This window comes from Colobus angolensis, unplaced genomic scaffold (assembly GCF_000951035.1).
Source record: "Colobus angolensis palliatus isolate OR3802 unplaced genomic scaffold, Cang.pa_1.0 Scaffold231, whole genome shotgun sequence".
NCBI classification, from domain to species: Eukaryota; Metazoa; Chordata; class Mammalia; order Primates; family Cercopithecidae; genus Colobus; species Colobus angolensis.
Window position 1 is genome coordinate 1,316,039 of NW_012115500.1, and position 12,397 is coordinate 1,328,435.

The window sequence follows — 12,397 nt, forward strand, 5'->3', positions numbered from 1 at the left end:
TTATATGGATTGGAAGGATACTGGAGCTGGAAGCCAGGAAGGTCTTTAAAGACTCAGGTGACTGTCACCTTTTGAAAACTGAAAAACTCAAGTGTGTTAATTACAAAATTGTGCTTTACTTTATTACTGATGAGGAGATTAAAAAGCAACTTTGATACAATCAGTCTTGCCTTTTTTTTTTTTTTTTTGCAAAGGCTGTAGTGACCTTCAGATGAGACTTAACTTCCTGCAGTTGAAACTGCTCACATAGGGCCTAGGTGAAGTGAAGCATGCAATATGGAGGGGTTATTATTCCTTACTCTGCTTAGATTTATCCTTAGGAAGAGGTTGTCTATCTAAGAAGAAAGTATAAAATGAAAGAATTAGGAAGTAGGTCTTTGTTTTTGACTGAAGCTTGCTTGTAATAGAAGAGAAAACTATGTGGAAGTTGCTGAAATTAATTTCCTTACAATAATATGAGTGTTAACTGGCTTTTTCCATGACAATCATTATTTGGGGGAATATCAGCCCCGGTTACATTATTTGGGAATGCCCTACGTCAAACCAGGGACTTCACTTCTAAGAACTAAGAAAAAATTGAACATTGACTCTTTTGCTTGAGTCTTAGCATTTAACAACCTTCTATTATTGATCTTAGACTTTATGTGTACCCATATATTTGTAATCAAAGAAAAACGAAACCCTCAAAACAAAATCCAAGCATTCTCATGCTTTACATTTTGAAATTAAATCTCTAGTTGATGTCCACTTTTTAAAAATCTAAGTTACTATGAAGTTTCAAAGTGCTATCATTGTTTTTCTGAGTACTATTTTCTATAGAGGAAAAAAATCAATGTTTCTTTTTATTCGGTTTTCTTTACAATGGTGAATCTTGTCTAGAGAAACAATGCATTCATTTATTAAATAGAAGTTAATTTATGCAATTAAAATAAAATAAATGTTTCTGCCATAAAACCTAGCTTCAAATTCTCACCTGTGTGACTTTGGGGCAAGTAGTTTATTATGCTGGGTTTTAGTTTTGTATCTCAATTTATGCCTTCTTCATAGAAATACTGTATTTCTAGTACACCCTTGGGAATCAGGATGAATGACAAAGCTTTCTTTTTTTTAATGGAATTTTTCTTACTGGAAGTCATTTTGGTATGTTCCACTTTTACATGCCCTCACTAGCTATATGCAATTGTATCCGTCAGGCTTCCACCAGAGAAACAGATGAGAAACAGAGAAACAGAAACAGTAGGAGATATACATTAAGACACTCATTGCAAGGAATGGGCTTAAGGAATCTATACACTGGCAGAAGGGTAGGGTGGAAACTCTGGGGCAAGAGTTTAAGCTTCCGTCCACAGGTAGAATTTATTTTTCCTCAGGAAAACCTCAGTTCTGCTCTTAGGCCCTTTCAGATGATTGAATCTGGACCACTAAGATATTGAGGATAATCTTCCTCACTTAAAGTCAATTGATTGCAGATATTAGTCACATTTATAAAATTCTTTCACAGAAACACCTAGATGAGTGTCTGATTGATTAAGTGGGGACTACAGCCTAGTCAGGTTGACGCATGAAGATGATCACCAAATCACAGTCCATACTTTGTCAGCTTTAGACTCAGGCACATTTCCTGAAACCGTATTTAACCTCAAAATAAAGAACATAGCAAAGTTACTCTTCCACCTAACGCGATACAGCTATCCTGAAGCATGTTTTCCAACCCAAAACATGGTAACCCTTTCCCTACAAGAGGATTCAATGTCATTCACTTTCTCCTTGACATTCTGTAACTTAAACACTGTAATGTAAAGTTAGCTATTATTAATATATTTTATGTTAGATCATAATGACTTAAAAGAGGGAAAGAAAGCAAAAATCTTAAATACATGTGCACACACATTTCTAAAAAAATAAGGGATACTTAAAAATTATAGTCCTTGCTTCTACAACTGGCCATGTCATAAATGGTCAATGCTGGTATTTATGATTCCCTTCTTCCATTACCCATTTCATAATTCTCTGCTCTTAAGCAGGCACCTCAGCTGGTTATGGTTCTTAGCCTGGCAGGATGACCCAAACCTTTATTCCTGAAGAGGCTGGGCCATTAGCAGTCCTGCCTGAATTGAAATTTTGTGATTTTCTATTGGTTTTCTTCGCAGAATGTGGTAGTAATAAGAGATGCCCTAAGGGATCTCCTGTGTTTCAGACATGCTCATCCTTACCTCCATTGCGTGGTATAGCCCAATTTCCCCTTGGTAATCAGGATTCACCACTCCAACCAACATAGTAATTTCTTTCTTTGCCTGTTGATTCAGAGGTCTGGGGAGCTCAGAGTGACTGGCGGCAGCCTTAATTCCCAGTTCAGTGGAATCCTTTTGTCTCCTAGTGGAAGCACACCTCCCTTTGAAACTAAGACCTCTCCACCAGCAAAGGGTAAGGTTGTGGGGACATGAAGCAATTTTTCTCTAGTGGGTTGCTAAGTGTAATAGTTATTGATGTCACTCTCGTTTCCACCCCTTGATTGTTGGATTCACAAATCCTGGCAACAGGAGATCAAGCACCACATATTGAGCATATACATTTTTAGATTTTTTTTATTATGCTTTAAGTTCTAGGGTACATGTGCACAACATGCAGGTTTGTTACATATGTATACATGTGCCATGTTGGTGTGCTGTACCCATTAACTCGTCATTTACATCACTTTTAGATTTAGAACATGTACAGCCGCCTAGAGGATATTTCCAGAGCCCAGCAAAATACTGCCACCTACTTGGCACTATGATTGAGTCTTCAAAGGCCATTCCACTGTTTTCTATTATGCCATCTAACTCAGGATGATGGAGAACATGGTAAGATCAGTGAATGAGAGTTTCTATACTTCATTTGCTGTGAAGTAAGCTCCTTGATCAGAAGGCATGCTGTGTGGATTACCATAAGCATGGATTAAGTATTATGTAAATTCATGGAGGTAGTTACAACAGAAACTTTACATGAGGGAGAGTAAATTTATATCCACAGTAAGTGTATAATTCCAGTAATAACAAAGCAGCACTTTTCCAAGATAGAAGCAGTCTCATATAATCAAGCTGTCACCAGGCAGCTTGGTTAATCACCCAGGGAATGATACCATACTGGAGGCTCAGTGTTGGTCTCTGCTGCTGACAGATTGGGCACTCAGCAGTGGCTGAAGTCAGGTTGGCCCATCTCCAATTTCCCTGTTGAGTGGAAGTTCGTTTTACTGAGCCCATGCGTAAACTTCATCCCTCCCCATGGCCACCCTTCACAAACCCACTGGTCAAAGACAGCAGTGGCTGGGGAAAGAAGCACAGTATCCACAGAATGGGTCATTCTACCCACTTGATTATTAAAATTCTCCTCTTCTGAGGTCATCTTTTGGTGAGCATTTACATGGGACATGAATGTTATGTTCTATGTCCATTTAGAGATATCTATCTGCATACCTCTTCTCAGCTATCTTTGTCACCAATTTTTCAATCATGTTCCTTTTAACTTGATGCCCATCTCCAAACTGTTGACCACAGCCCATGAGTCAATATAGTCTTATACCTCTGGCCATTTCTCCTTTCAAGTAAAATGAACACCCAGTTTTACTGCTCAAAGTTGTGTCTGCTAGGAAGACTTCTCTTTAGCACTGTCCTTCAGATATATGTGAGAAAGGGGCTCTAGTGCAATCTCTCTTTACATTCAGGTGGTATTGGCATGTCATGCAATACCATCTGTAAACCATTCTGAAATCTTGTTTCCTCAGTCAATTGATTGCAGGGAACTCCTCAGGAGACCATAGGTGTTGACTGGTAGAGAGAAGGTAATGGCAGGAGTGGGGACCATGGGCATTTGGGTCACTTCCTTATGTAAATTGCTTGAGCCTATTTCAGGCCAATCATATATATACCACTTCCATTTGATATTGGAGTATGGCTGTACATGCCCAACATTAAAAGTCTTGGTGGGTAAGACAACAACCTTTGAATGATGGGTAGCTTAAATTTCATAGTAACTTGGTGGCCCGTGGTGAGGTGTTCAGTTTCTGTATAGACCCAGTAGCAGACAAAAAGCTGTTTCTCAAAAGGAAAGTAGCCGTCTTCAGAAGATGGCAAGGGTTTGGAACAAAGCCTCAGAGTGTGCACTGTGATTCACCTTCAGGGACCTGGCAAAGGCTCCGATCAACATCTCTATCTGCTACTGGCACTTCAAGCACAATCATCAGATCTGATTAATGATATGTTCCAAATGACAAAGCAGCTTACATGGCAGCTTGGACTTGTTATAGAGCCTTCTCTTATTTGGGGAATCACCCAAAACTAGCAGATTTTGGGTCACTCAATAAATCAGTCAGAGTAGTACACCCAAATAAAGAATAAGTTGCTTCTAAAATCCAAAGAGGCCCACCCACTTGGCATTGTGTTTCATTTTTGGTTGCATGAGGAGCCAAATGCAACAACTTAATCTTTACTTTAGAAGGGATATGTCTAACATACCCCATATGACTAGATCCCTGGGAATTTCATTGAGGTGGCAGGTCCTACCCACGCCAAGTAGATGAGTAAATGAGATGTGAGGGGAATCATCACCCCTGCATCCTTCAAGTCCTCAATGGGGCATTAAGCTCTGCAGTCCCTCTAGGAATACAGATTTGCTTCTGATTTACTGTTTTTCTAAGTGGAGACAGTTCTGGTGATTTCTACTTTGCCTCACTCCATAGTTCAATAGTTTTTTTAACTCTTGTTTATATACAGATTAAGAATTTAGTAGATTACCTATTTCTTTTCTAGAAACACCATGATCAACTAGCCAATTCCACAGGTCTCCACAAGTTAGACTATTCTGTTTACTGCATTGACTTTGCTGTTCACTGTGTAACCACATCAACCTTGTCTTTGATGATTAAGCCTGCCATACGGCCTCTGTCACCCTGGGAGCCAATTATCCTTATTGCATTTAGGTATGCCACCCAGTTCAGTGGCAGCAATTCCCACGGTAGTGTCTGACCTGTAAGAAGAAGGATCGCAGAGCTCTTTAAGGATGCTGGGGCTCCCCTCACAAATTTATTTCTCACCATCATGATGGAATGTGTGTCCTCAGGAGCATGTCTTACATGATAAATTTATTCTAATATTTTGACCTCCCTCTCTAGCCTTTGGATATCTTCCTCTTCAGTGTAGCAAGGCAGTTAGTTCTGGCATTTGATTTCATTTAAGGTAGACCACCTTGTAGTCCATGTTTCAGCCAACAAACCAAACTGTTAGAGCCTTTTCTAACCCTTTGAGCTAAAATATTGAATCCAGAATCTCTGCTTAGTGGGATGATATCAATAAATTCATCCTGATGCAAGTTTATGGGAATTTTACTATGGTGGAAGGCCCTACACAGGCCAAACAGACAAGTTAAACAAGAGGTGGTGGTAATCATTACCCCTGTATCCTTCAAGTCCTTGATGGTGGCACTAATCCCTAAAATCCCCCTAGGAATGCACTTGAAAGGACATGATTTATGTGATTCAACATTATGTTTCTTCCACAATTATCCCACATACTTAATATTCATTTACATAATCCCCAGATTGTATAAATTGGAAAACTCATGCAACTTTTTTGGTATGTAGCACATTTCCTTGTGGACCACACTTTGTACCTTAATCTTTGGGGCCTGTTGGGACTTGAGCCTAGTTAAAAATCTAGAAGCAAAGAGGGGTATCAGGGATAAATTCTGAGGAGAATCAACAGGGTCTTGCAAGACACCTACCTTAGGAGCAGCCATTACTGGTTCTTTAGGCAACACAGAGTTAACCTCAGACAGAGGTGGAAAGATTTTTCTGTTGGCAAAGAAACTCATCAGAATTTAGAGGTTTGATGTCACAAGTTTGAGTGGGATTTCCCATATGTCCCCATTCTAATTTTCAAGATCCCACTTGTTCTCAATCAATTCTCCTACTTTAACAGGAGAAATTCATTTTGTGTTGTAATTCAGCAACCCACAGTGTGAGTCTGCTTTTGAAATCTTAGCCCTATGGCTATAGGAGACAAGGATTTGTTTTTGGGCAGACATAGAAGTATTCAGGTTATTTATGCAGCGCTTGAACAAGAAATCTCAAGCCCTGAGTTAATCTTTTTCTTTCCATTTTCCATAGCACAGTTGTCAGCAGCCTGCCAATTTCATCATACTCTTTAGTCTGGCTAAAATGTTCTAAGGTACAAAACATATGGTCACCTAAAACTTTGCCTTTTACAAATACTTCATTATGAGTATTCAGTCATGATATTTGTATTTCTCTATTGCCACATCATGCCACAGACTACCAGTACCCTCTTCACAACTGAAAATTGTCTTTAATACCTTTAAATTTAATCACATTAGAGAACACATTCCAGGAATAGCAGAACCAAACCAATTCATATAGTTTATCCTTAAAATTCTGTTCCTATGGAACTACTCTTACTACAAAAATCTGTATCAGTCAGTTATGGCTCCACCAGAAAAACAGAAATTGCTCTGATATAACTTCAGGTGCAACTTATGGAGAATGTACATACACACACACACACACATATGTTGTGTGCATATATGTTGGTTTGTGTGTGTGTGTGTGTGTGTGTGTGGAGAGAGAGAGAGAAATTTATTGAAACTAATTGATTTGTGTGATTATGGAGGCTGGCTGGGCAAGTCCAAAATCTTTAGGGCAATCTGCAAGCTGGGAATTCCCTGGAGGAAACTGAAGCTGCATAGTCTACAGGTAGAATGTCTTCTTCGTCAGGGAAAGCACTCATCTGTTCTTTTGATGACTGAGCAAAACCTACCCAGATTATTGAGGATAATCTCCTTTACTTAAATCAACTGATTATAGATGTTACATGTATCTGCAAAATTCCTTTACCACACCACCTAGATTAAGGTTTGATTGAACAGCTGGGGCCTATGGCCTAATTAAACAGTAGTTTAACTTTGCTCTGGATGACTCAGAGTCATCCCATATACAGGCAGATGTAGGTGCTGTGTCCACAAAGATTGAAGCTAATTACATGCACAGGCTCCAGAACTTGGTTTCTTGAAGAAGTTGTAGGTAACAGTTTCTTTTTCTTTAAAATATAGAATAAAATATTGCAGCCACAAAATGCTCCTTAGTAGTATGATTTGGCTCTTCTCCTGCTTCCCCGCCCCCCAAAAAGGTTTAATTGAAGTAGCCTTTTCTCAACAGATTTTTTTTCACTCTTCAGAAAATTGCCTGTGGTCTATTGTTATTAATGTCTTTGAATTGACACATCCATAACACAGTGGGGTTGTCCTGATCTTTGGGTCCAGGACCCTTTTCAGTTGTACTCATTTATTGCTGCCTGTGCAGGGGCTAATTCTGCTAACAGGTTTGGAGTTTGGTTTTGTTTGGCTACTCAGGAAGAATTCTAGAATTGGAAAGTTCCAGAAAACTGGTCCCTGGATAGGTGAGCTTTCTCAGTCTATTATTTAAAATGTTTAAAATGTACTAAAAAGAAAATAATGAGGTTGATACATGACTAGAGTGATCTCTTGGCTGAGTGAAAGGAACACATTCGTGGGTGAACATCTGATTAGTCATCACCAAGCAAGGTGAAAGGGCTTCCTGGATTGTTTTTCCAGGTGACTAGCATCTCCAGCCAAGCTCTTGTGATTTGCTTATGTGGAATAATGGTGTGTGTTGGGTTGTTCTTCTCTTTTGCATGTGTTCTGGTGGCCAAGGGGAAAGACATAAATTGCTCTGACAGGATTGCAGGTGCCAAGCTACAGCTGTGAGAGAGATTTTTATGAAGAACCTCTAGAGCAGGTTTTCTGATGGTTTAGCATTCAAACCTGGTAGGGCGGTGATGGGGTGGGGGGAATTTGACTCCGGAACATGCACTTTATTCTCTCTATTAAACTCAGTGGATTCTCTTTAATGTAACTTGAAGGGATTATTTGAAAAAAAAATTGGAGTTAAGGGGATTCCTGGCCAGGTGCAGTGGCTCCCACCGGTAATCCCAGCAATTTGGGAGGTTGAGGTCAGGAGTTCCAGACCAGCCTGGCCAACATGGTGAAAACCTGTCTCTACTAAAAGTACAAAAATTAGCTGGGCACGGTGATGCACTGTAGTCCCAACTACTCGGGAGGCTGAGGCAGGAGAACGGCTTGAACCTGAGGGGCAGAGGTTGCAGTGAGCCAAGATCATGCCATTGCACTCCAGCCTGAGTGACAGAGAGAGACTCTGTCTCAAAAAAAAAAAAGGTGAGGGGGCTTTCTGACAATCAACAATTCCCTCTTTCACTGGGTGCCTTCCCCCTTCTCCAATTATGGCCAGCAAGACATGCACCTGTATTTTATTTAAGGCCAGATAATCTTTGTGCTTGAAGCCAATCTGATTCTTTCTATTGCCTCTTCTGGTCTTTCATAAGCCCTAATCTTTACGTTCTGCTCTGTCAATAAGATGAAGTATGAAGAATTTAGGGTTTGGAGTCAGACCAGGGTTTGAATTTTTATTAGGAGGTTAGCTGATTTCCTCATAAAGAAAATGTAGATACTTCAGAGCATTCTGTTGGAATAAGATCATGTTTGTGTAACGTGCATGGTACAGGATACATGCAAAGTGTATTTTCCTTGTTGCCAATTCTTCATTTCCTAAACATAAAAATATGGAAACAAATAGGAGTTTGAGTGGAGATGAGAGTTGTCCTTCCTGTCATTTCTTCCAGTCCTTTAACTGTGAATCCATATCTTATATGCTAAAGGTAAACTCACACAAGTTGCCATTTACCTCTAGAATATTGTTTGTCTTAGTAATGGGCATTTATTGAACGCTGTGTTCAGGGTTCTTAACCAAGGCTAAGTAGGACCACAAATATCGGTCAACATTATTATGTGGTTGCAGATTTTAAGAATGTAAACCTCCATTTTGGTATTCTATCCTCAACTTTCAAAAACAGAGGTAGACCTTATTTCCAGTCATCAGTTGTTATATTTTTTCTGTACTGATTTATTCATAATCTGTCTGAATATATTACACTAGATTTATATATTTTTTAACTTCATACTATTTCACAATTTCAGTGTTAGTAAGAGAAATATATCTTAATAGTTCAGATTTTTTTCTTGTAAGAGAAAAATATGAATCATATTAGCTCACTTTTTGGTTCATTCTCTTAATATGGTTAGAAACTTAAATTACTTTTGGCTTTCCTGTTTTCTCTCCTGCATTTCAGTTAATATTCAGGGACTTTCTTGTTTGTTTGTTTGTTTGTTTTTGAGACAGAATTTCACTCTTTTGCCCAGGCTGGAGTGAAGTGACATGATCTCAGCTCATTGCAACCTCCGCCCCCGGGGGTTTGAGAGATTCTGCTGCCACAGCCTCCCAAGTAATTTAGATCCAGGGACTTTTAATTCTTACGTATAAGTACCATATAGTCTGTTTATCATTATAAAAATTTACTGTTTCAATAAAAACATATTGAGGGCCTAAAAATGTGGAACAAAAAATGGAAATGGCACCTGACTGCTATAGACAGAATATTTGTGTTCTCTCCACTAAAAAATGTTTATACGTTGACATCATAAAGATCATGGTGATGGTTTTAGGAAGTACAGAACCTTTGTTAGGTGGCTAGAACATGCTAGTGGAGCCCTCATGAATGGGATTAGTGCCTTTTTAAAAGAGACCCAGGAGAACTCTCTCTCTTTTCTTAATGTGAAGATGCAGCAAGAATGTAGCCATTTATGAACCAGAAAGCAGGCCCTCACCAGATGTTAAATCTGCCGGTGCCTCCACCTTGGACTTCTCAGCCTCCAGAACTGTGAGAAATAAATTTTTTTTGTTTATAAGCTGCCCACTCTATGGGATTCTGTTGTAGCAGCCGAGACAGATGAAGACACTGCCTTCATGGAGGTAACAGCCTAGTACAGAAGACAAACATAAATAAATAAAATTACACATATATAGCAACTAATAGTGATGAGAATTATGGGAAAATATATATTTCTAGAGAGAATAAACTTAATGTTGATAATGCTAATCAAAATAACTTACTTTTAAAAAAATTAGATACCCTGTATAAGGATCTCTTATTACTGACTATTATACTAGCCTATATAAGGAAAAAAAGTCATTTTAGGCTTATTCTTCTATGTATAAAATACTGAGAAAGAAGTAGTTATTTATGCTCTGTCCAGATCTGGAGCTTTGAAACAAAAACTTAAAAAGGTGCCTGAAATTGTAAAATTTGAACTCAACGGTAACCATGTTATATTTTTGTGTTTTTTCCTCCCCTTGATAATAATTTATCTTTTATGGTATTGTGAGTTTTGTTTGTCTGGATATGATATAATATTCTTAAGAGATTCTTTTTCTTTCTTTCTAGGAAATCTTCAGGCTTAGCACTTACAAATATTTATAAATAAAAACAACTGACTATGTAACTATTGTATGTACCAGTATAATCTGACCAGATGTCTTTGTGTCCATTAAATAAAAGATCTGATAAGTCTGTTACATAAAAGAATAGTATATTGTAGACATATCATGAAAGTTTAAATCCTCTTTCAGAGAAGAGTAACAATTGCATAAATGTCATTTTTTATTTTAGGTAAACTGCACACTATGACTTTAAGCATATTGCTATGCAGCTGAAAATAATCAGTTCATGGATAATTAAATAAAATTTTTTACTTAAGTATATTTTAAGTATAGTATGTGAATTTGAGAGAAGTTAAATTTGCCTATTGTGCTAAGAAATTGTTCCCATAACATCAAGCAAAGCTTTTTAGCCAAACTGATGTATCACTACTGAGATTTGTCCCCATTCATGCCACATGTCTGGCTGTCACTGCCCCTGACCCACAGTGAGACAGGACCATGGAGTTGCAGCTTTAGCTCCTCAGCCAGAAACCCAGCTGGGAGAAGTGAAGGGGCAAGAAGTTTGATGGGGGTGTCAGGCATCCAGGGAGTGGAACATGAGAGAAACAAGGGAATTCCAAAATTATAGACGTAGTATTGAGGGAGTCAAAGCAGAACTGGCTTATAGATAAAAGCCAGTAAAGGCAAGACTACCAATGATCCGTATGTTTGCTCTATGCACACTAGCTATATTTGCCACATACATCTCCAGGTTGTTCACCTCCTCAAAGAGGCTGTCTCTGTTTCCTCATCTGATTTAAATACTCCTTGAGTTCTCATTATTATCTAATGACTTATTTTTCCCTTTTAGAATTATAAAGTGTAAATTGTGTATCTGATTACTTATATATATTCTCTTTTAGTCTTCTTTTAAAATAAATTTTATTGTGTATGTTTGAGGTTTGTAACATGATGTTATGAAATATATACAGATAATAAAACAGTTAAAATAGTGAAATAGATTAACATATCTATCATCTCACATAGCTACTTCTTATTTAGTCTTTAAGGCTTTTTTACCCCAACTATCTTCCAGTTGTTCAATAAACATTTGTTAAATGAATGAATGATGATCAACGCTTTCAACAGGTTGCTGTTGGTGTTTCCCTTTATCTAGGAGGACTTGAGTCTAAAATTGCTACTCGTGGCTACATATTCATTAGGGGCTCACATAAACATCACCAAAATGCTTGGAAATGTACACATTTTTTCAAAGTGGTTATTCAGTTGACTTGCAATAGGTGTTGGTGATCACCTACCCCCAAAATGCAGCTATTTATCCCAACCTAGTATCACAATTATGTTAGCGTCGTTAGTTGTTTTTTATTGATGTCAGTGATTGATGTAGATTATATTTTGGAGCTAACTTGGCTTTCATTTTTAGTGAAATATGTAGAATTTGATACTGAGGGAAGTTTATGAGTGAATGATTGCAGAAGTATTGGGACTGTCTCCAGTTTTGGGCATATCTACAATGCTACTTCCTTTTTCACCATGGTTTAGCAGAAATTGCTTGGAATCTTTCTTACATTGATGTTTCCAGAAAACTCTGTTGATATTTATTGCTCTTTTCTCAGCTGTATGTTTCTAATGTTTGAAAGATATGGAAGCTATCCAATTTAAACACTGGCTTTCAGCCATATCTCGATGTACTCATGAAAACCAATAAAAATTCTTTCAGTCCAGCTTCACAGATGCAGGAATCATGTAGCTCTTTCTTGAGCCATTAAGGGACACAAGTAAAGATAAGGGTTTTGTCATATGTCAGATATGTGTGGTGTGTACGCTAGCCTTAAAGATAAACACAAATTCTAATTTTCTGCTATTGTCCTGAATCACTGGATTAAGCTCTTTATATCATGCTGATTAGGATATACACTAAAATTAAATTTACTAATCTTTTATGCAAATTCAAAGAAAAGGCTTCCTAGAACCTTAGTTTGTTAATTAAAAATAATTTAGAATATTATGTACTTTCAATCTTCTGGGAGTCTA

General features: G+C 37.9%; 1 protein-coding gene across 6 annotated transcripts in view; it reads left to right on the forward strand.

Moving 5' to 3' along the window:
- Positions 1-12,397, forward strand: part of PKIB (protein kinase (cAMP-dependent, catalytic) inhibitor beta) — a 223,973-nt gene that overhangs the window by 136,771 nt on the left and 74,805 nt on the right. The window contains exon 1 of one of the 6 annotated variants that reach the window (XM_011944441.1): positions 7,026-7,072. The exons of the other annotated variants lie outside the window; for them this stretch is intronic. The gene's annotated coding sequence lies outside the window, so the exon portion shown is untranslated. Of the gene's footprint in view, positions 1-7,025; positions 7,073-12,397 lie in introns of those variants that run through there. 6 annotated transcript variants of the gene reach the window in all.